Source organism: Chelonia mydas, chromosome 6, assembly GCF_015237465.2.
Source record: "Chelonia mydas isolate rCheMyd1 chromosome 6, rCheMyd1.pri.v2, whole genome shotgun sequence".
NCBI lineage: Eukaryota > Metazoa > Chordata > Testudines > Cheloniidae > Chelonia > Chelonia mydas.
The window spans coordinates 112127137-112152495 of NC_051246.2; the positions used below are offsets into that span (position 1 = coordinate 112127137).

General features: G+C 43.7%; 1 protein-coding gene across 11 annotated transcripts in view; it reads left to right on the forward strand.

Moving 5' to 3' along the window:
• The first annotated feature begins 21522 nt into the window (after positions 1–21522).
• TRAF3 (TNF receptor associated factor 3) overlaps positions 21523–25359 on the forward strand; it is an 87804-nt gene continuing 83967 nt past the window's right edge. For 2 of the 11 annotated variants that reach the window (XM_037900991.2, XM_043548197.1), the window contains exon 1: positions 21564–21697. The gene's annotated coding sequence lies outside the window, so the exon portion shown is untranslated. Of the gene's footprint in view, positions 21698–21718; positions 22219–25359 lie in introns of those variants that run through there. The other 9 variants (XM_037900993.2, XM_043548196.1, XM_037900995.2 and 6 more) reach the window with 8 other exon arrangements.

The following is a 25359-nucleotide window of genomic DNA, read 5'->3' on the forward strand; positions in this document are numbered from 1 at the left end:
CCTGGTTAAAAGACAGGAAACAAAGGGTAGAAATAAAGGGTCAGTTTTCAGAATGGAGAGGTAAATAATGGTGTCCCCCAGGATCAGTACTGCAGATGATACAAAATTATTCAAGATAGTTAAGTCCAAAGCAGACTGCAAAGAGTTCCAAAGGGATCTCACAAAACTGAGTGACTGGGCAACAAAATGGCAGATGAAATTCAATGTTGATAAATGCAAAGTAATGCACATTGGAAAACATAATCCCAACTATACATACAATATGATGGGATCCAAATTAGCTGTTACCACTCAAGAAAGAGATCCTGGAGTCACTGTGGCTACTTCTCTGAAAACTTCTGGTCAATGTGCAGTCAAAAAAGTTAACAGAATGTTAGGAATCATAAAGAAAGGGATAGATAATAAAACAGAAAAATATCATAATGCCACTGTATAAACCCATGGTATGCCCACACCTTGAATACTACATACAATTCTGGTTGCTCCTGCTCAAAAAAGATACATTAGAATTGGAAAAGGTACAAAGAAGGGCCACAAAAATGATAAAGAGCATGGAACGGCTTCTGTATGAGGAGAGATTAAAAAGACTGGGATTTTTCATCTTGGAAAAGAGACGACTAAGAGGGGATATGATAGAGGTCTATAAAATCATGAATGGGGGGGAGAAAGTGAATAAGGAAGTGTTATGTGCTCCTTCACATGACGTAAGAACCATGGGTCACCCAATGAAATTAATAGGCAGCAGCTTAAAACAAACAAAAGGAAGTACTTCTTCACGCAATGCACGATCAACCCATGGAAGTTATCGCCAGCGGATGTTGTGAAGGCCAAAACTACAATGGGGCTCAAAAAAGAATTAGATAAGTTCATGAAGGATAGGTCCCTCAAGGCTATTAGCCAAGATGGTCATGGATTGAACCCCATGCTCTCTGGTGTACCTAATCTTTGATTGCCAGAAGTTGGGACTGGATGACAGGGGGTGGATTGCTCCATAAATTGCCCTGTTCTGTTCATTCCCCTTGAAACACCTGACACTGGCCACTGTCAGAATACTGAGCTAGGTGGACCATTGGTCTGACCCAGTATGGCCATTCTTATGTTCTTCTGACTGAGTAAGGAGATGGGGGTTGGGATGAGGAGTGGCAAAAAGAACTTGGTTGAGGTAAGCCACGGGTGGAGAAGAGATATGATTGGGACAGAAAGGTTGGAGGCGGTGGGGCTGAAAGGTTCAAGCTTGGTGGGAGTTGCCAGAGGAGTCTGACCAATATAGTACACTCCCTTCCAGAGCCCAGAATGTAACCCAAGATTGCTGAGTCTCACAGTTCCTCAGCTATCAGCAAATATCTGTGAAACCCACTGGAAAACTGTATGTCTTACCTCTCACTAGTGCTGGTCCACATAGCAAGGGTAGGTTGTCATCCTCTATGAGTTACTCCATTAGCTGAAGTTCCGAAGTTCTGTATGGTGATTCTAAAGGTTCCAACACTGCTGATGAACCCTGTGGGTGTCAATATGATTCCATATGGTGGATATTTTTGAGTTTCCTTTTTTAAAAGCTTAGGAAGTTTATATGTATATAGATATATGTAAACACACACACCTAGAACCCTATGTTAAAAGAATTAGGCAGGGTCCTGTGGAAAAATAGTGTCGTTGTATGATTAAAGACTATATTATAATGCATGTACACAGGCAACCTTAATTCTGGCATTTTCTATCTTTTGAGTGCTTGACTATGCAACCTGAATGTTCTTTTGGTAGCGCAAACGCACACAAATTATTATATTTGCACAAATATGAGGGCATTTGTTATTTTAGAACTCTTAGCTCCTTAATCTACCATGGTACTGTACAGAATAAACACAAGACACATTCCTTGCCTCAAAGAGTTTACAATCTGAACTGTTGCACTGGTGGTTTTTTTTCTACCTCATATTGAATTACTAGATTTTGACTAAAGAAGAATGCTGACTCTTGAAACTGAAGGACAAATTTGCTCACTAAAACTGGTATGAATTAATTCTATCATATATATCCATTGAAATCAATGGAGTCAATTGATTTAGTGGATTTACTCTAGATTTATACTAGTGTAACTGAAAGAAGAATTTGGCTCCATGGGTCTAGAAAAGTTTATGCTAAAGAAACAAATTTCATCTATCTCAAATAGCATTAGCTTCTATTTTTGTTATGCCTCTCACTTCTTAAAGTTGTCACATATTGGGTCTCTACAGGATGAAAGCTATGATTTTCCATTAGCCTTGACTGTACTATAGAAATGTTGTCAACAGCAGATGATATTTTAATGCAGCCAAGAGTGTACAGTTAGTGTGATTCATTTTTAGTGAATGTACTATTGGCTTGATTCAGTTTTTCAATGTGGTGAAGAGTTTTATTCAACAGCGAAGATGATCTATACAGTATTGCCACCCCAGCATTGGAAATATTGAAAAATATTTAAGATTGACTTTAAAATCATGAGATTTAAAACAATATGTTTTGGGTTCTTTTTCTTTGTCTTCTGGTTCCTGAGCCTTTTGGGTATGCTCAGCTCACATTTTTCAAGCTTTTCTCTGCAACCATGAGGGCTAGAAATTACTTTGAAAAGAGAGAGCGAGAGAAAGCGTGCGCAAGAGAGCGTGTGCACGAGAGAGAGAGCTTTTCACATTATCACAAAGAACTCCAGGAGCTGAGACCTTGAGCAAAATACCGAATATTTCAAGAAGTGTGATAAAATTCTGAGAATTGGCAACATTGTCTATCTGTAATTCCCAAAAGGTGCTCCATTCTAAGAGCTGCCTTCTTGCTACAAAGACAGCATGTCTTGAAATGTATGAAAGATAATAAGAGAGATATCCTTCCATAACAATAATGGAAATAACTTCATCTTCATTCAGTGAAAGACACTCTCTGCAACCACTGTGGTGAGAAGCCCACCTAATGGAAACAGACACTAATCTCAGCTGAGATGCTGATCTCCGTTATCCCAATATAAATCTGGAGTAGCTCTATTAATGTCAATAGAGTTACTCCGTATTTCCACCATGTAACTGAGATCAGAATCTGCCCTAATGCCTATGGGATATTTGGGGACCCCGTTTATGGTTTCTATAAAATTGTCTACTGTCTGCTACATGTTGGTCCAGTTTCGAGGCCCAATTCTGTTCTCCATTACACTGTTTTAAATTTAGAGTAACTTCACTGAAGTCAACTGACTTAACAGATTTAATCGGACATACTCTGGATGTACACTGGAGGACTTGACCCAGTATTTTCCCCAGGAATTGAAATTTGGGGAGGCTGTTCAAATTTAGATGGGGGCAAGGGCTAAGGGGTGAGATCGTGAGGGAGAAGGTGAGCTGTATAGTACCATAGTAAAAACTGAAAAATGTTTCACAATCATTTTATTAGATTTAACTCATGTTTTAAAATCATAAAAAAAATTAAAGTTGGCTACTCAAGCCTTCTGTGAAGCACTACATCTACATCCCTCTTGGTTTCTTGCTGTAATTTTATATATAACTCTGTTAATGTACTTCTGAATGCAATGTGTTCATCTTTGGTGGCTTCTTGTGTGTATGGTACTTCCAGTCCTTCAACAGATATGCTCATTAGTTCATTCACATGATCAGGCAGAATTCGACTTCTTCCAGAACACACAATTCTAGTCAATGATGAAAAAGAACACTCAACTGTAGCTTTTGTAACTGGGGGTAGCAAGAGATGAATTCCTGCTTCTTTCATCCCAGGAAGTATAGCACAAAGATCAGGTCAAGCCACTAGTGATGATAAAAAAAGAAGTTGAAGTCAAATCTTCATTTGTCGTATGACATTCCACTCTGTGTTCAAATTCTCTGTTCTGTCCTGATCACATACCAGCCCCATTGCTGGTAGTGCCTCATTCTATTCAAGTATCAGTGTTTTATAAGACAGGCATCTGTAAAAGTTACATAGAGGTTGAGTAGAATCCAGAAGTTGCTGTTGTAGATTTGAAAGAATCAAATCTGTGTACTTTTTCAGCCGGCTTAACAAATACTTCTTTTTGTCTTCAGTTAAGCATTCAGTGTAAGTGCCTTCATTAGTCAACTTCTGGACTGAAGTCTTTGGTTCTTCCAGTACTTTTTCATTGGCTATCTCTCTGATCCAAGTGTAACTTCTATTGTTGGACAAAGATCTACTACTGTTGTACCAGATGCCTGGGTGGCATTGTTTAATAATCCAAGTGGTTTCAACAGTAGACTTACAAGAGAGAGAAAGGGGATTGTCTTCTCTGAACATAGTAGCAAAAGAAGTCTACTAGTCTCACTGCTTAGATCCATCCCAACTTGGTAGTTACTTTACTGAGCCAGTAATAACAGTTGCAGTAGTTTTAAGACAACAGCCAAGGATCGCTCACAAGAAAGCCAGGGGTTTTTCCCAGGTTGGACTAATTTGAACTTCAGTCCCAGAATATCTTTTATTTTTTCCAAGACGTTCAGTCTTTTTGGACACTTATTGAAAAAAGAGTATAACGAAGACATTAAACTTATGGCTTTTTTAATGTCTTTTGAAGATTATGATGCCCGTACTACTGCTAGTTGAGTAGATCATAGAAACATAGATTCGTAGGACTGGAAGGGACCTTGAGAGGTCTTTTAATCCAGTCCCCTGCACTCAAGGCAGGACTAAGTATTATCTAGGTCATCCCTGACAGATGATTGTCTAACCTGCTCTTAAAAACCTCCAATGATGGAGATTCCACAACCTCCCTAGGCAATTTATTCCAGTGCTTAACTACCCTGACAGTTAAGAAGTTTTTCCTAATGTCCAACCTAAACCTCCCTTGCTGCAATTTAAGCCCAATGTTTCTTGTTTTATCTTCAGATGTTAACAAGAACATTTTTTCTCCCTCCTTGTAACAACCTTTTATGTACTTGAAAACTGTTATCATGCCCTCCCCACTCAGTCTTCTCTTCTCCAGACTAAACAAAACCAATCTTTCCTCACAGGTCATGTTTTCTAGACCTTTTAATAATTTTTGTTGCTCTCCTCTGGACTTCATAGAATCATAGAATATCAGGGTTGGAAGGGACCTCAAGAGGTCATCTAGTCCAACCCCCTGCTCAAAGCAGGACCAATCCCTAACTAAATCATCCCAGCCAGGGCTTTGTCAGGCCTGACCTTAAAAACCTCTGAGGAAGGAGATTCCACCACCTCCCTAGGTAACCCATTCCAGTGCTTCACCACCCTCCTAGTGAAAAAGTTTTTCCTAATATCCAACCTAAACCTCCCCCACTGCAACTTGAGACCATTACTCCTCGCTCTGTCATCTGCTACCACTGAGAACAGTCTAGATCCATCCTCTTTGGAACCCCCTTTTAGGTAGTTGAAAGCAGCTATCAAATCCCCCCTCATTCTTCTCTTCTGCAGACTAAATAATCCCAGGTCCCTCAGCCTCTCCTCATAAGTCATGTGCTCCAGCCCCCTAATCATTTTTGTTGCCCTTCGCTGGACTCTTTCCAGTTTTTCCACATCCTTCCTGTAGTGTAGGGCCCCAAACTGGACACAGTACTCCAGATGAGGCCTCACCAATGCCAAATAGAGGGGAAGGATCACGTCCCTCGATCTGCTGGCAATGCTCCTACTTATGCCGTTATCCTTCTTGGCAACGAGGGCACATTGTTGACTCCTATCCAGCTTTTCATCCACTGTAACCCCTCGGTCCTTTTCTGCAGAACTGCTGCCTAGCCGCTCAGTCCCTAGTCTGTAGCGGTGCATGGGATTCTTCCATCCTAAGTGCAGGACTCTGCACTTGTCCTTGTTGAACCTCATCAGATTTCTTTTGGTCCAATCCTCTAATTTGTCTAGGTCCTTCTGTATCCTATCCCTACCTTCCAGCGTATCTACCACTCCTCCCAGTTTAGTGTCAACTGCAAGCTTGCTGAGGGTGCAATCCACGCCATCCTCCAGATCATTAATGAAGATATTGAACAAAATTGGCCCCAGGACCGACCCTTGGGGCACGCTGCTTGATACCGGCTGCCAACTAGACATGGAGCCATTGATCACTACCCATTGAGACCGATGATCTAGCCAGCTTTCTATCCACCTTATAGTCCATTCATCCAGCCCATGCTTCTTTAACTTGCTGGCAAGAATACTGTGGGAGACCGTGTCAAAAGCTTTGCTAAAGTCAAGGAATAACACATCCATTGCTTTCCCCTCATCCACAGAGCCAGTTATCTCGTCATAGAAGGCAATTAGGTTAGTCAGGCATGACTTGCCCTTGGTGAATCCATGCTGAATGTTCCTGATCACTTTCCTCTCCTCTAAGTGCTTCAGAATTGATTCCTTGAGGACCTGCTCCATGATTTTTCCAGGGACTGAGGTGAGGCTGACTGGCCTGTAGTTCCCTGGATCCTCCTTCTTCCTTTTTTTAAAGATGGGCACTACATTAGCCTTTTTCCAGTCATCTGGGACCTCCCCAGACCGCCATGAAAAGATAATGGCCAATGGCTCTGCAATCACATCAGCCAACTCCTTTAGCACCCTTGGATGCAGTGCATCCGGCCCCATGGACTTGTGCTCGTTCAGCTTTTCTAAATAGTCCTGAACCACTTCTTTCTCCACAGAGGGCTGGTCGCCTCCTCCCCATGCTGTGCTGCCAAGTGCAGTACTCTGGGAGCTGACCTTGTTCGTGAAGACAGAGGCAAAAAAAGCATTGAGTACATTAGCTTTTTCCACATCCTCGGTCACTAGGTTGCCTCCTTCATTCAGTAAGGGGCCCACACTTTCCTTGACCTTCTTCTTGTTGCTGACATACCTGAAGAAACCCTTCTTGTTACTCTTAACATCTCTTGCTTGTTGCAATTCCAAGTGTGATTTGGCCTTCCTGATTTCACTCCTGCATGCCTGAGCAATATTTTTATACTCCTCCCTGGTCATTTGTCCAATCTTCCACTTCTTGTAAGCTGCTTTTTTGTGTGTAAGATCAGCAAGTGTTTAAGATCACTGTTAAGCCAAGCTGGTCGCCTGCCATATTTACTATTCTTTCTACACATCGGGATGGTTTGTTCCTGCAACCTCAATAAGGATTCTTTAAAATACAACCAGCAATCCTGGACTCCTTTTCCCTTCATGTTATTCTCCCATGGGATCCTGCCCATCAGTTCCCTGAGGGAGTCAAAGTCTGCTTTTCTGAAGTTCAGGGTCCGTATTCTGCTGCTCTCCTTTCTTCCTTGTGTCAGGATCCTGAACTCGACCATCGCATGGTCACTGTCTCCCAGGTTCCCATCCACTTTTGCTTCCTCTACTAATTCTTCTCTGTTTGTGAGCAGCAGGTCAAGAAGAGCTCTCCAAGACTTTCTCCAATTTGTCCACATCTTTCCTGAAATGTGGCACCCAGAACTGGACAGGATGCTCCAGTTGAGGCCTAATCAGCGTAGAGTAGAGTGGAAGAATTACTTCTTGTGTTTTGCTCACAACACTCCTGCTAATACATCCCAGAATATTTGCTTTTTTTTGCAACAGTGTTACACTGTTGACTCATATTTTACTTGTGATCCACTAGGACCCCCAGATCCCTTTCCACAGTACTCCTTCCTCGGCAGTCATTTCCCATTTTGTATGTGTGCAATATATTGTTCCTTCCTAAATGGAGTACTTTGCATTTGTCCTTATTGAATTTTATCCTATTTCCTTCAGACCATTTCTCCAGTTTGTCCAGATCATTTTGACTTTTAATCCTATCCTCCAAAACACTTGCAACCCCTCCCAGCTTGCTACCGTCCACAAACTTTATAAGTGTACTCTCTATGCCATTATCTAAATCATTGATGAAGATATTGAACAGAACCAGACTGAAGACCAATCCCCGTGGGACCCCACTCCATATGCCTTTGCAGCTTGACTGTGAACCACTGATAACTACTCTCTGGGAACAATTTTCCAACCAGTTATGCACCCACCTTATAGTAGTTCCATGTAGGTTGTATTTTCCTAGTTTGTTTATGAGAAGGTCATGTGATTTAATAATAAAAGCCTTACTAAAGTCGAGATATACCACATCTACCCCATCCCCCCTTCCACAGGGCTTGTTACCCTGTTAAAGAAAACTATTAGGTTGGTTTGATATGCTTTGTTCTTGACAAATCCATGCTGATTATTACTTATCTCCTTATTATCTTCTCAGTGTTTGCAAATTGATTCCTTAATTATTTGCTCCATTATCTTTTCAGGTACTGAAGTTAAAATAGGAGACATTGGGGTTACACTTTTTCTCTGAGCAAGGCTTGTACTCCACCATGTCTTCCACAGAAGTTTGCAGCTTCATCAAATGCACAAGCAGCCATCTGTTTGGTGTCCAATTTACAAGCAATTAACTCTTCTAAGATGTGGGTGGTCACAGATGCAGCCAATGTGTCTTCTATAACCTAAACATCTAGAAATGCATTTACTCGCCTAGCTCTGACATCATGATAATGTACGCAATGACTTAATGCTTGATTCCCATTTACATGGGTGCATTCTTCAGCCATGTATGCAAATTTTTTTAAAGTGGTGAGAGAGTTTTTCACTTTTTCAACTGTTGAGTGTTTCACAGTTGAAACCCATTCTTCTAACGAGTCAGTTGAGTTTCTTGCAGAAAGCTAGTGAGCATTTGCCAGTCTTGTTTAGAACCAGAGTCCAACCAGGGTTAACCAGTGACAATGCACTTAACATTAGCCTCTAGTTCGTAGTGTGTGGCATCTCTTGCTTAAATAGAAAGTACACCTCTACCCCAATAAAACATGGTCCTTGGGAGACAAAAAAATCTCACCGCGTTATAGGTGAGACCGTGTTATATCGAACTTGCTTTGGCCCACCCTGTTCCTTGTTCCCTGACTGTCCCCTCCAGAGACCCCCGTCCCTAATCACCCCCAGGACTCCACCCCCTAGCCAACCCCCCTGCTCCCTGTCCCCTGACTGCCCTGACCCTGATCCACACCCCCCGCCCTCTGACAGGCACTCACCGGCAGCAGCGGGAAGCAGAGCAATGCGGTCCCAGCCCTCTCCACTCTGCCACCTCCTAGCCGTGGCGCTCCGCTTCCCGCCGCTGGTGAGTGTGGGGAGGTTTGGGAAAGGACGCTCCCCGCACTCAAATGCAGTGGGAAGCAGAGCTATGCGGCCCCAGCCCACTCTGCTTTCCTTGCCCCGGCCCCAGCTGTGTCGCTGGGGGGGCGTGTTGGGGAAAGGTCCCGCACTCACCTGCAGCGGGAAGTGGAGTGCCACGGCTGGAAGCTGGAGGAGTGAGCAGGCTGGGGCCAGGCTGCTCCGCTTCCACCGCTGCTGGTGAGTGCAGGGGGGAATCCCTTCCCCCAAGTCCCCTCCCCTGAGCGACATGCTGGGGCCGGGGCGAGGGAAGCAGAGTGGGCTGCTCCAGGCCCCCTGCTAATCCCCCGGGCCACTCTGGGACTGCGGGGCCCCAAAAGTGCCCCCCCCCCACAGCTCCTGCCTCCCAGACCTTGGGCGGGGGGAGCCCCTAACCGCCCCCGAGACCCTCTGCCCCTTATCCAACCGCTCGCCCCAGCACGGCACCCTTAACGCACTGCTCAGAGCAGCGTGTCGGAGCTTTACCGCGTTCTTTGCGAACCCGCGTTATATCGGGTTGCGTTATATCAGGGTAGAGGTGTATGATGCGACAGGCATGTTTATTGACATAAACTGTGTTGTGTCTCCAGCATTATTAACAGACTCATAAAGTACTTCTAAAACTGGCTTTGACACTGACTGGCTTATAAGGCTTTCTGCATGTCAGTACAGTCCAGAGGCTTGCTGTTTTGTAGCCTTTTCATCTAGTTTGTCAGCATTGGCTTTGCTGATCAGTCTGGCAAACCAAGCTCCTCCAGTTTTACCAATTGTAGCAGTAGGAAGCTTTCTTTCTTCATAAGCTTATTTGCAAGAGGTGTACCAGTAGCCGTCTTTTGTAATTTCAATACATGGGAAAAGTTTGACCAACAAACATCAGGAATGGAATTTAGGTTGTGGAGACACTGTTTCTTCAGTAGGTAGCTGTGTTTGTGCTTTGGACTGCTTAGATGTTGATACACCACTTGAACCTTCAGGTGACATGTTGGTATATTCTTGGTATGTTCTTCATCTTGCTTGGCTTGACCACTGAGTGGGGGTAGGGGGTGGAATCTCTGACTTGACCCTTTGGACCTTTTTGTTTGGAATGACGATGCCCTCAATTGCACTTGCGCAAACCTGTTGATGGCTAGTGGGGCAGCACAGGTGTCAGTGAGGGTTGTAAATTGGAGACAGCAGTGATTGCACAGGTGCCAGTGAGGGTGTCATTTGACCTGCAACTGGTGGTGATTTATGAGAAGAAAAGAAATCACCTTGATTGTCATACTGCAGACCTGGCAGTTAGGTTTTAAAAATTGTAAACTGAGCACATTTGATATAAAGACCATTGTTGGGTCTCAACTCCCCAGTGTTGGATTCCCATTGTTGGGTCTCAACTTCCCAGTGTTGGAGAAACTGGAGCTATAGCTCTCCAAGATCTTTAGCCCTTTGTGCCAGAGATATGCCCACCTCATTCTGAGGCAAGTGCCTCAGTGAGCTCTGGCGCATTGTGTTTCAGTTCCTTGAGTTATCTGCAGAAAGCAGAGAGCTCCCCAAACTGTTATGGAACATTTCTATGCTAGGGTGAAATCATCTGGAATAAAAAATCAGTCTGTGAAAATGTTTCCCCCAAATTCTGTAGTAGAATCCAGTTAAAAGATACCTTCAGAGAAGAAGAACTGCTGGTGTGTTATTATCCCTCCTCTAAAGTGCTTATATTGTCTGGAGTCTAAACATCCGAAGGGAAGTCTCTCCAAACCCTAATCCTAACCAGATTATGAAATTGTACAAGGCAGGATAAACTGTCTCCAAAAGAACATGGAGACTTTGTGAATTGCAACCCACAATAGGAGGTGGGTGGTTGGATGGGAATATTGAAATCATGGTGAACAGTCAAAGGCAGGGTCATACGGTCCCCAAATAGAGGACAATACAAGGCTTGTACTATGAGGCAGATACACAGAAGGAAATGTATTACTTTGTATTAGCACAGATTAAAGTCTTGGATAAGACACTTGTGAAATGGTCCAGAAGCCTTAACTATATTAGACACCTAAAACGCTTTCAAGCTACACAGAGCTCTTAAAAACTGGCAGGAAAGGGTCAGCTTAATAAAGAAGCTTCTAGAAAAGCCTGTCTGAGAAACTGACTTGGGAGTGGAAGATTCCCCAATGGCCTAGGATCATGACCTGTATCTAGTATTCAGTCAAGTTCAACGCAATTCAACAATCGGAACTTAGGTGCCATTGTGAAAAAAGCTCTGTTGCTCTCAGGGCATTGAGTTGAGAAGGGATGAGGATATAGACTACCTTCCCCCAGGTTTCTAGAAAAACTCTTCAGTGGCTGAGGTTGCTATTGATCCTATTCTATCCATAGTAATACCTAATGAACAACTCTCAGTGTTGAGTATATACCCTGTTAATACCTCTGATCTTTATGCCAGCACTGGGTGAGTTATTTTGCTTCTAGTTAAGGCCTTGTGATATCTGATGGACAGCAGATCCTAAAGATTTGTTCAGGGATGGATGTATTACCCATGAAATGAGCAAATCAGGATCAATAAATAGAGTTACAGAGATGGTCTGTTACGCTCTGTCCGCCTTTCTCCTCTGCCAGGTGTTTAGTAGAGTCATTGAAGTTGTTAGTTACGTACAACAGGCATGTTACATCTGGGGAGAGCTTTTGGGCCAAATCTGGTTCCTGCTAAGGGTGTTTTGTGCTGCTTCAGTGCGCAAGGCAGCCTTAAAAATGCTCTCGCCAGCTACTTGCAGATTCAGCTGTCATAGGGGACTCTCCGGCTGGCACAGAGAAATTGTTGCTAATTCTGCACCACTCTCCCTCTCACCCTAGCTTAGGGGATGGGCTGAGGGAGAAGAGGTTTGGCTGGAGCCTCGCTGTGCTTCATAGATTTCTCTTCTGTGAAACTGCCTCTTAGGGCCATTGCAGCCAGGTATAATTTAGAGCATCTCTAAGAGCCTGATCCAAAGTTCATTGAAATAAATGGGAAAATTTGTTTGGACTCCAATGGGCTTTGGATCATGTACTAAGTTATGCTGCGGGCTGAATCAGCCCAGCAGCTGTGGGATTGGGAGAGCTGGGGATCTGGCTCATTACCTCGCTCAATAGTCTCAAGACATTGGAGATTCTGCCATGATTAGTTAGCTAGTTAATGTAGTAAAGAGAGGCCTCAAGATCACTGAGTCTCGATGTGCAATGCTAGCACCTTCAGCATGATGACAACTACTATTTGTGAAAGAGAGATGTAAGGCAACTCAGGAGTCAGATTAGCTTAAAAAAAAAAAGGGAACCTCACCTAACATACCCCTTAAACATGCTGCTTAAATAAATAACCTCCAGAGGACTTGAGGAAAGTTTCACTTTAGATACTCTTCTCACTTAGGAAGCCATCATTTTCCAGGAATTTCAAACTAGAAAGACACCAAAATGGGTAAATCTTTTCTCAAGCAAGAAGGCTATTACATCAAAGATTATTCCCTAGCAGCAGCTGAAATAAGCCCACGGGAATCCTTATACCATTCCTGGAATGCAATAAATGAATGCAGTCACAAGGTGCAGGAAAAACAGCAGTTCTCCCAGGCTATCCCACAGCAGTAAAGAAGTAGTGTAAGCAACAGCTTCATGATGTGAATTGGAAGAATATGCTGTTTACATATTGTTATTTCTCAGAACACGTATCAGGAAGGTGAAACAGAAAGTCATAAAGATGAATACCTGAGAAACTACACTGTACACATGTTCCAACCTTAGAGTTTGAAAAAGTATCTTAACTCAAAAATTACTGAACTGGAGAGAAATTCATAATCCCCTTGTGTCCATATGCATTTAGTATCATAAAAACAAGGCAAAGAGGCAACACGCCTGAAGACTTTGTAGTAAAAAAAATGCAGGAACTGGGTTCTGCCAGTTAAGTCCTATCCAAATAACCAATATGTCAGTTAGGAATGAAAACTCAAGCACCTTCTTTGGGAATAGAAACTGTGGGATAGGCATGCACAAATCACTAGTATGCAGTGGTTGGAGGGAGTGCCAGGCACAGGAGCAGGGCAAAGATGCACCCCAAACAGGAGAACTAGGGTTGGACACACCGCACATTCAAGTTACAACAGTTCACATGAATTGCTGTAAATTGCAACAATCCCATCTGCGCTAGAGACAAGGATTCTCTGCTTCCTTACCTTTCTCGCACTCAGTTGCCTATCGCAAACATCAGGAAAAAAAAAAGCACTGTTGATGTTGCAGTTGTGCGCTGTGTTGGTAAAGGGTGTCATGGGCCCAACAAGAGACAAGATGTTAACAAAACCCTTGTTCATTTATTACATTAAATAGTGAAATGCGGTTTGGAGTTTTGTGTCAAGTTATCACTGGCTTCCTCCCATTATGACACCCGCCACTAAAAATATTTGTAATCTTTTATTATAAAGATTCAAGAAAAGAAGGAACAACAGTTAAACCATTTGAAATGTAAAGTATTAAGTAAGGCTTTCATTTGAACAATAATAATTTCCTTTCCCTTTAGCTGTATAAAGATTTTTTTAATAGGGAAACTCTTTGTTTGACAGTCTTTTAGAGAGACAAGGTGCATGAGGTAATATCTCTTATTGGACCAGTTTCTGTTGGTGAAAGAGACAAGCTTTTGAACTTACACAGAGCTCTTCTTCAGGTCTGGGCAACAGCAACACTGCAAACAGTCTTTTAGATGGTATTAACTCACTTTTTCAGGGAAAAGAAAAAAGTTAGCATAGATGGTACGGAGCTGTTGGGAGTCCAAATCTATTTCTTTAAGACAAACCGTGCACAAAAGGGAAGACAAAAAATTGCATAAAAAGAAAAAGCAGGTACTGACTTTTATTTGCAACCTTGCTACTCGAGAAACACAGGCCTGGGATAGTCTTATCAGCTATTCTGAGACCTGGTAAACTTGTACCAGCATAGGAGCTGTTTAAAATTTTGCGTTTCGTTTACCTTTCCGGGCACAGGCTCAAAGCATTGTTGAACAAGGCATAGTTGTCTTGGCAGACTCTTCTCGGACAGAGCTGTAGGAAAGAGGAGAAGTATATTGGGGAAGAATAGTAACACATGAGGAAGGTTAGCACAGTGAAAACAAAGTCTCATATCCCAGGTGGTGGTCAGGACCTCGCTGAGGCTGATTGAGGTGGTGATGTCATCTGGTTCCTTCTCCCCGGCCTGGACAGGATGCCTTTCAGGATCTGGATAATGAAGGCCCAAGGGTGTCATGGCAGATTCTGTGGTTCCAGGACACAGGGGGGGTGACAGTCATGATGGTAAATCTTGCTGCTTCTGGTCCACTTATCCTGCTGCTCCAATCTAGTGATCCCCCTCACTAAACAATGTCCAACTAGAGTTGGCAACCTCATCTCATTAAAATTAACCAATCAAAACACATTTCAGTGATTTCAACTATAAACATCTTCTCCCCTTTCTAGAGTCTTTCAGTTTATTGCCAAGTCAGCCCATCACCTTACCAGCAGACTTGAAGCCACCTTAGCACAGTTCCTTTAACTTAAGCAAGCTAGTTTGTATCAGTTTATTTGTCTCCAACTTTTGCTGACTTTCATGAACAATTCTATATAACAGGCTGAGTTGGACTTTTGTTACTTTGGACAACTTTAGATTACAGTCCTTTTCACAACATCAGTTCCATAAATGGCACTGATTGTGGGAATGCTAACATAGGTGGGCACAACTGGGTCAGACCAAAGGTCCATCTAGACCAGTATCCTGTCTTCTGACAGTGGCCAATGCCAGGTACCCCAGAGGGAATGAACAGAACAAGTACTCCTCAAGTGATCCATCCCCTGTCGCCCATGTCCAGCTTCTAGCAAGCAGAAGCTAGGGACGCCATTGATGGACCTATCCTCCATGAACTTATTTAGTTCTTTTTTGAAACTTGTTACAATCTTGGCCTTCACAACATCCTCTAGCAAGGAGTTCCACAAGTTGACTGTGCACTGTGTGAAAACATACTTTCTTTTGTTTGTTTTAAACCTGCTGCCTATTAATTTAATTTGGTGACCCCTAGTTCTTGTGTTATGAGGAGTAAATAACACTTCCTTATTTACTTTCTCCACACCAGTCATGATTTCATAGACCTCTATCGTATCCCCACTTAGTCGTCTCTTTTCCAAGCTGAAAAATCCCAGTCTTATTAATCTCTCTCCATATGGCACCTGTTCCATACCCTAATCATTTTTGTTGCCCTTTTTTGAACCTTTTCCAGTTCCAATATATCTTTTTTGAGATGGGGCTACCAAATCTGAACACAGTATTCAAGATGTTGGCATACCTTGGATTTATATAGAGGCAATATGATATTTTCTGTCTTTTTATCTATCCCTTTCTTAATGATTCCCAAAATTCTGTTCACTTTTTTGACTGCCGCTGCACATTGAGTGGGTGTTTTCAGAGAACTATCCACAATGCCTCCAAGATCTCTTTCTTGAGTGGTAACAGTTAAGTTAGATTGTTTTCCAATGTGCATTACTTTGCATTTATCAACATTGAATTTCATCTGCCATTTTGATGCCCAGTCATCCAGTTTTGAGAGATCCTTTTGCAGCTCTTCGCAGTCTGCCTGGGACTTAAATATCTTGAATAATTTTGTATCATCTGTAACTTTTGCCACCTCACTGATTATCCCCTTTTCCAGATCATTTAGGAACATACTGAATAGGACTGGGGTCAGTACAGACTTCTGGGGGATACCACTATTTACCTCTGTGCATTCTGAAAACTGACCATTTATTCCTACCCTTTGTTTCCTATTTTTTAACCAGTTACCAGTCCATGAGAGGACCTTCCCTCCTATCCCATGACAGCTTACTTTGCTTAAGAGCCTTTGGTGACAGACCTTGTCAGAGGCTTTCTGAAAATCTAAGTACACTATATCCACTGGGTCCCCCTTGTCCAATGCTTGTTGACCCCCTAAAAGAATTACAGTAGATTAGTGAGGCACGATTTCCCTTCACAAAAATCATATTCTAGTCCCAAGAAATTATGTTAATCTACGTGTCTGACAATTTTGTTTTGTACTACAGTTTCAACCAGTTTGCCCGGTACTTAAGTCAGGCTTACTGGCCTGTAATTGCCGGGATCACCTCTGGAGCCCTTTTTGAAAAGTGGCATCACATTAGCTATCCTCCAGTCATTTGGTACAGAAGCTGATTTAAATGATAGGTTACAGACTATAGTTAGTAGTTCTGCAGTTTCACACTTGAGTTCCTTCAGAACTCTTAGGTGAATACCATCTGATCCTGGTGACTTATTACTGTTTAGTTTATCAATTTGTTCCAAAACCTCCTCTAATGACGCCTCAATCTGGGACAGTTCCTCAGATTTGTCACCTAAAAAGAATGTCTCAGGTTTTGGACTCTCCCTCACTTCCTCAGCTGTGAAGACTGATGCAAAGAATTAATTTAATTTCTCCGCAATGGCCTTATCATCCTTGAGTGCTCCTTTAGCATCTTGATCATCCAGTGGCCCCACTGCCTGTTTAGCAGACTTCCTGCTTCTGATGTACTTTAAAAAAATTTTGCTATTACTTTTTGAGTCCTTGGCTAGCTGTTCTCCAAATTCTTTTTCGGCCTTCCTAATTATATTTTTACATTTCATTTTCCAAAGTTTATGCTCCTTTCTATTTTCTTCACTAGGATTTAACTTCCACTTTTTAAAGGATGCCTTTTTGCCTTTCACTGCTTCTTTTACTTTGTTGTTTACCCACAGTGGCATTTTTTTGGTTCTCTGTGTTTTTTTAATTTGGGGTATACATTTAAATTGAGCCTCTAGTATGGTGTCTTTAAAGTTTCCATGCAGCTTGCAAGGATTTCACTTTTGGTGCTGTATCTTTTTAATTTCTGTTGAACTAATCTCCTCATTTTTGTGTAGTTCCCCTTTTTGAAATTAACTGCTACAGTGTTGGGCTGCTGTGGTGTTTCCCCTGCCACAGGGATGTTAAATTTAATTATATTATGGTGACTCTTACCAAGCAGGCCACCTTTTGGACCAGATCCTGTGCTCCACTTAGGACTAAATCAAAAATTGCCTCTCCTCTTGTGGGTTCCAGGACTAGCTGCTCCAAGAAGCAGTCATTTAAGGTGTCAAGAAACTTTATCTCTGCATCCCATCCTGAGGTGACATGTACCCAGTCAATATGGGGATAGTTGAAATCCCCCATTACTATTGAGTTTTTCATTTTAATTGCCTGTCTAATCTCCCTGAGCATTTCACAGTCACTATCACCATCCTTGTCAGGTGGCCGGTAATATATCCCTACTGCTATACTCTTATTATTAGAGCATGGAATTACTGTCCACAGAGATTGTATGGTACAGTTTGGTTCATTTAAGATTTTTACTTCATTTGGTTCTATGCTTTCTTTCACATATAGTGCCACTCCCCCAACAGCATGACCCGTTCTGTCCTTCCGATATATTTTGTACCCTGGTATTACTCTGTCCTGTTGATTATCTGTGATGCCTATTATATCAATATCCTCATTTAAAACAAGGCACTCTAGTTCACCCATCTTATTATTTAGACTTCTAGCATCGGTATATAAGCACTTTAAAAACTTGTCACTTTTTAGCTGTCTGCCATTACGTGATGTAATTGAATGGAACTTTTTTTCATTTGACGGTTTCTCATCAGATCCTACTTGTATTTTATCATCTTCCATCCTCTCCTCCTTACTAGGACACAGAAAATCTCCATTAAGAGATCCTCCCCTAAAGGATGTCGCTGTCTGAACCACATGCTCCTCCGCACCTGTTGGCTTTCCCCCAGACCTTAGTTTAAAAACTGCTCTATGACCTTTTAAATTTTAAGTGCCAGCAACCTGGTTCCATTGTGGTTTAGGTGGAGCCCATCCCTCCTGTATAGGCTCCCCCTTTCCCAAAAGTTTCCCCAGTTTCTAATAAATGTAAACCCCTCCTCCATACACCATCATCTCATCCATATATTGAGACACGGCAGTTCTGCCTGTCTAACTGGCCCTGTGCATGGAGCTAGAAGCATTTCAGAGAATGCTACCATGGAGGTCCTGGACTTCAATCTCTTACCTAGCAGCCTAAATTTGGCCTCCAGGACCTCTCTCCTATGCTTCCCATTGTCACTGGTACCTACATGTACCACAACCACCAGCTCCTCCCCAGCACTACACATAAGTCTATCTAGATGTCTCAAGAGATCCTCAACCTTTGCACCAGGCAGGAATGTCACCATGCAGTTCTCCTGGTCATAGCAAACCCAGCTATGTTTCTAATGATCAAATCCTCCATAACTATTACCTGTCTCTTCCTAATAACTGGAGTTCCCGATCCCGGAGAGGTATCCTCAGTGCGAGAGGATACCACGACATCATCTGAAATGAGAGTCCCAACTATGGGATCATTTCCCTCTGCTTCAGTTGGCTGTTCTCCTTCCCTGAGACTTTCATTCTCCTCAAGAGCACAGAGGTTGTCAGACCAGGGGTGGGACTGTTCTACTGTGCCCTGGAAAGTCTCATCTATATAGCTCTCTCTGCCCATAAGGCAGGTAATCATACATGCTGCAATGGATACAATAAACTGGATAGCCCCCACTCTGTTGCTGGATTTCTGCCTGCATTATCTTTTTACTCCTTAAGCTCATTCCTTTGTTGTTTTGTTTTTTTATCAGGGGGTGTTTGGCTTTAAGTTTAAAGAATGTTCAGTGTATCTAGCCCCCCCCTCCTCGTAAAACTTCCCTGTTAGCCACTCCTGTTCACTAGCTCCTCTGGTTACTTAGGAGCAGGCTTTTTAAAGCCCTGGTCTTCCTGAGTAGCCTCACCCCCTGGTTAAGGGTTGATGGGTGCTAAAGGGCTTAGGGATCAAAGCCTTGTTAAGAAACTCTCAGCCTTGCCTAGCAGGCCCCTAGGTTCAGCACGCACACAGTCAGCATACGGTCCCCCAAACAAACAGACCGCATGGTATATTTCAGGCAAGCAGCAAGCACACCACAAACACACACACACACACACTACAGACAACAAACTTACCCCAAGGATCACATAATCACTCCTCCTTCACCTGGAGAACTCCCTTGCAAAACCCTCCTGTTAGCCACTCCTGGTTGCTAGGACATCTATTTAATGTTCCATCTAATTAATGTTCAGCAGTTCTAAATAATGTGTCAAAACCGTTGGTGGCTAGTTTACAGCAATACTGCCACCATTTCTCTCGTTGGAGGGGCTGCACTGTTAGTAGTGAAACAGAGAGACAGTTCTCAGAAAAGTCTAGTGTAGACAAAGGCCACAGAACCTCTTCTCCATGGGCAGAGGAACAGCCAGAGCTGCTGCACAGGGGGCAAAGTACCTTAGCAGGCCCTGGGGGGTGTGCAAGTTTGAATCATTATTAAGGCTCCAGGTTTGTCATTACATGAAAAGTCACAGATAACATCTATCCGTGACTTTTTTCTATGTCCATGACTCGCCCCCCAGTGATGGCTCCTGTGAACTGTGGGGCTAGGCCTGGCAGCCTGTTCTATGCATTGCAACCTGATGTGTAGGGTCACAATGCTCCTCAGATTTGGCCCACCCGACCCTCCATCATATGAGGTTGGGTGGGCCAAACCTGAGTGGCACTGTGACCTTGCACAACATGTTGCAATGCATGGAGCACGGTGCCAGGCCCAGCTCCGTGGACACACGAACCACAGCAGCCATCATTGCAGGGTGAGAGCAGGTGCTGGGCTCAGCCTCACGGGACACAGGAGCTGTTGGAGCTGCTGCTGCAGGGTAAGTGTGGGGGAGGCTCGCTCTCCAGTTCTCTCTGCACCCCTGAGCTGAGTTGGGATTAGGGGTGGCATTGCTGTGGGAGGGGGTCCACAATAAAAACCTGCACTGGGCCTCAACTGTCTGTTCCTCTGCCACGCCGCCCCCCCCCCCCACTCACTTCCTCTCAGTTCAACGCTATGTTTTACTGACATGACAAACTATACAAAAGTTGTCCATGTGTAAAAGAGAATCTTCTATCTGTCACCAGTATATTCAGTACATAAAGCATGTGCCCAAGACAGGGTTTAACATTTTATGTTGGGGGTTAAACCCCCTGTGTTTAGTTAACATTATCGACTGCTGATTCAGTAGCAGTTTGCTCTAAATAACGTGATATTATTGCTGCCATCTCTTTCCTTTTTCCCCGTTATGTATCGTTTCCCACCCCCCCCGCTGTTTAATGTGATGTCTCTTATTTCTGATAATTGAGTAAATACATTTCTCGTACTTCCTTTTCTTTTGGACACTACAGTAGAAAATATCTTTCTCTTTCAATCTGTTCTCTGTCACAGTGGTTGCACACTCTTTCTGGGTTTGCACAGCCGTGTGACTCTGTGTTGCTACCTCTAGTTTATTGTTTACTGTCTGTATTTGGTGAGAGCAGGTTTTAGTTTTGCACTTTCCACTGCACTGAAGCAATTTGATAGTTTTGTGCAGAGAACTAGCAGTCTAGCTTGTTTTTATGATCTGTCCTAGTGATTCGTATACTGGTATTTTAGGGTTTGGTCTAGTCACTCTCTCCTGAAGCTCATTCAATTTTGGGTGGGGTTCTTTGGTCCATACTGGTTAGAAGTTTAGTACAGCTGAGGATGGAGTGATTTTATGTAAAAATGGATTGTATTTTCATTTGTGATAATCCATTTCCTTCCTTTCTATGCTTCTTCTTCCCATTCTAGTCCTCCCCATGATTTTCTCCCTCTTCACACTCCATCTCCTCTTTCCCTCACCCCCTCTTTTCACTTTTTCTTGGGACACCATTTCTGAGGGGATGGGAAAATGTGACAGCATACAGAACTTTATATGTGAGTCTATGACATCTTGTAAAGTCGGCGAGGGAGCAAAAAGTGGAAGACCTAATGGAGCAGCCAGACTTAGGAAAAATCTAAGGGCAGGGACAAAGTAAGGTCTGGGTGTGGGGGCAACTGCACCTCTTGCTCCTTCAGCCGCGCTCTCCCTGACCGTCTACTCCTGCTCGACTCCTCCAGCCGGGGCGCATGTGCATTTGTGCGGGCGGGAGCAGCCTGCGAGGGACCCCCGCGGCAACGCCGCGCGTTACAACGCCCAGCCGTCCGCGGAGGAGCTCGTGGGGCCGGCCGCTGAGCCGTGCTAGCAGCAACAGCGGCGGCCACATTGCTCGGCGCCATCGCTGCGCCTTGCGGGGCCGCCCCCGTCGCCTCCTCACCCCTCCCCTAGCTCGCCCGGGCGGCGGGTTGCTGGGCGGGCGGCGGCCCCCCCTCCTTCCCCGGCCGGGGTCTGGGCCGGGGCCCGGCAGCGAGCTCCCCCAGGGGGGCGGCGGCATCAGGTGCAGCCGGGGCGGGCTGCAGGCCTGGCCCGGCCCCCTCTCGCCTGCGCGCTAAGGCGCCCGGCTGGAGGGAGCCGCCCCTCGGTGTGCGAGGGCTCGAGGCAGGCAGAGCAGCGCGCCGCGCCGCGCCGGGGATTTCCAGCCTGGGCGGGCGGGAGAGGAAGTGCGGGGCGGGGGGAGCCGGGGCAGAGCACCAGGGACTTTCCAGCCGGGCAGCGGCCGCCTCTGCCGGGCTGCAGTGGGTCCCCCTCACACGCTGGCAGGTAGGGGCGGCGGGGGGCTCTGCGCACCCGCACGGGAAGGGGCTTCAGCGAGCCCGGCGGCGGCGGCGGCTGCCCGGGCTCAGGCTCGGTGTCAGGGGCAGGGCTGCGGCCACCCGCGCTGCTGCCCCTGCTCCCACCTAGGGACGCGCTGCGGCTCGGCTCCTGCTCTGGGTCGGGCTGCTGGGGGAAAGGCGGCGGGACTGGGACGGGCTTAGGCGGCTGCTGCTGCCTAGCTCATGTGCGGGGACACGGCTTCAGCCACCCGCCAGGGACAGACACATCGGACTCAGCCTGTTGCCCAGGAGCTGGCTGCTGCTGCCCAGGGATTGATTCAGCCTCGGGCTGCGCCTGCTGCTGCCGGGGCTCAGATTCGTACTCAGGGCTGCTGCTCAGACCTCAGACCCTGCCCAGACACATTCATACTCCGGGCTGTTGCTTGATTTTCATTTTTTTGAGGTGGGGGAGACGTACTTGTAAGGCTAAAACTCGCCTGACATCTCCCTGCCTGGAGGAGCCGATCAGTAAGTGTTCCATGTAAAAACCCCCTTCCACTTGTCGCTCTGCTAGGCGATGTGCTTAAGGGTTCTTGCATGCATTTGATGTGTTGTTTGAATGCAGAAAGCTCTCTCAATTTCTGGCTCTCTCATAGGCAGTGTGGGCGGGCCATATGCTTTTAAAGGGGCAGTGTCTGTGTGTGTTGAGCTGTTCTTTTCACTTGTGGCAAACGCTTATTTTGCTAACTTTACACCCCCAAAGACCGCTTTACTTTGTTAACAGTTAACCGTAGAATATCTGTGTTGAGCAGGTTTTTAGCAAACCGTTACCATATTGGATGTGTGTATGTGTTGTGGGCAAGGAGGGGTTCTCTAGTGAAGGATGTAAAATAAATTCAGTTTAATATGGGTTTCATCTGCCCCTCTTGGGGAATATCCTCTCTCGGTATTTAAGGAGAAATAGCTATCCATACTCACCGCAAAATGAGCTGTATTTTTGTAATGCATATGTAGTAAGGCCTTATTTTACAAGATGATCTTCCTAGTGTAAACAACAGCTGCTTTAATTTTACATGATTTTAATATTTAGTAAATGTGTGCACTATTTACTGCTTAGTGTTTTAATTGTTTCATTTGATAGTTTAGTGGAAAATAACTATTGTTTAAAAGTTTATACTGAGTCACTCTTCTGCAGATGAACCTATGACTGACTCATAATCAGAGAACTGCAGTGGCTTGTAAGATAGACAGGCAAGACATTTACATCTGTGTGATTTATTTTTATCTTCAGATAATATCAAGGGTCTAAATAAACTTCAGAAAAGCAAAAAAATCATAATTATGTCTACCATTCTAGTGTGCAGTCATGTTGTGCCACGCTATTGCTCATGTATGGTTTGGAAGATTATATAGACTCCTATATCTGGCCGCTCAGCATCTATTTGAACATTGTTGTGTCATCTCCTGTGTTTCTGTAGTAGTAAGATGTGGGTAGTGCCAAGGATATGCTTTGAAATGAGAGATCTCTTGGGGTCAGTTGTTTCTCTAGATTGTCAAGATTTATCTGAATCTTGTATATATTGTATGTTTTAATCAAAAGAAGCTTACTGAATATAGTGCTATGCATTTTGCATGATAGATCTGTTATTTAGAGAATGTATTTAGAATTGTTGTGTACTAATCTTAATTCACATTCATATGCCAGAAAAAGGTGTTTTATTTTTCAGTGTACGCTGTGACTGCATATGAGCAGTGCTAAGCCTGGGCACATCATGTATCATAATGCTGCATATTTAGTAAAAATCCATATTTAAAATACTACTGTCTATACACAGAAGCTGTATTTTAATCACTATAACAAATCTTTTTTCAAACTACAGTATATTTGGAATGACATACAATATTTTATTTTATAAAATGAGCCATTTTTAACTTACAGGAGTCTAAAAGTGTCCAAGCGTGGCAATTTATGTGCAGTTCTATTTACAGTTTGGAATGTAAAAATGGCACTGAGTGCAGAACACATTTAATGTGTTTACAGAAAGAAGGTTCCCAGCTTGAGACAAAATATTCCATGTTTCAGCCTGAGTTTTTATGGTCAGGTTGGGAAACCCCTTATAATACAGGTTGATAATGGAGACACTGACATATCATGAGCTTGGGCAGCACAAGCGGACACCAATACAATGTTATAAATGGTGTCTTGTTTTTACTTTAAAATGTAAGGTGTGTCACTGAAATGCAACCTGGTTGGAAGCTTCAGTTGGCACTGGATTTGGAACATAGAAAAGCAACTATACATGTAACAGCAAAGCAGTTAATCCTAATTAAAAGTGGGTGTTAAAGGTCTCAGTCCCTATGCTTTTCTGAAGACCTGAAATTAAGTTTGGTATTCATATTGGTTTGAAAAACAGAGTTCCAGTGCAAATAGATAGGGAAATAGACTAACAGTTTGGGTTATCTTCATAACAATATTCTAAGCATCTCTGCTATTGTTAATATCTTGAAATAATATATAAAATTTTACTAGTTCAATTCCTGTTGCTGCTATTATATCCTTTAGTATGAGTGTTGAGATTCCATAGATAGAAATAGTTGCTTTGGCTTTCAAAATGGCTTTGAAATCCTGCCGCATTTTTGATCTTCTCCTGATGGATGTGAAAATTGTGATTAAAATACTAAAAGCCAAAAATCTTAATTCACTTACTGGGTTATTGTTAAATTACCAGAGAAAATACATCCCTCTCCTCCCCCAAGCTTTGGAAATGTGAATTAAACCAATAAAACAGAGGAATGAGATAAGCTGATCCACTGTCCTTATTTGCCCTTTTGTGAATAGACGTTGCAGGTATATCAGGACATTGTGATCTCAAACATCCTATGTGATGCAATAGCTGAATTTCTCAGAGTTTTGTTGATTTATTAGAGCTTCTTAATTCAAGGTCTTGAGTCTTATGATGTCTGAAGATGACTCAGTTTTGGAGGTCAATATCCCTCTGGACACTCCTTCGGAAGAATTGCAAAGGTTTTAAATTCTTTTTCATGCCCAGGGATGGGTACTTTTTGAACTGGGTACCTATGTTTGAAACCTCCTGGCATTTTTTTGGCCTCTGAAATATAGCAACATCTCTGCTATAGTTAAGGTTGAGAACACCTTTCTATTTTAAAGGTTGATTCTTCTAAGTATTCTAAAATCCATGTTTGCTCATGTTGCTTTTGAAATTTGGTATGCTTCATGGGGATGAAGAAAAGGAGTACTTGTGGCACCTTAGAGACTAACAAATTTATTTGAGCATAAGCTTTTGTGAGCTACAGCTCACTTCAAGGTGCCACAAGTACTCCTTTTCTTTTTGCGAAGACAGATTAACACGGCTGCTACTCTGAAACCTGTCTTCATGGGGATGCGTGTCCAAGGGAGTTGCTAGCCTGCCATGACCAACAGGACCTGTGTGGCTCAAGAGGACATGTTAAGGTCGTTGAACATGTCTGAGCAGCCCCCAGGCATTGTAGATTTCAACCCCACCCTTGGCAGAAAGCTGAAGTGTAACGTATGCATGTTGCTGCAATCTGCCTTTCTCAAAGCTTTTTTTATTTTGGAGAAATGTAATCTGAGTATGGCAGAAAATTCAGAAGGTGTTCAGTTTATTTTCAGGAAGAAAATATATTACA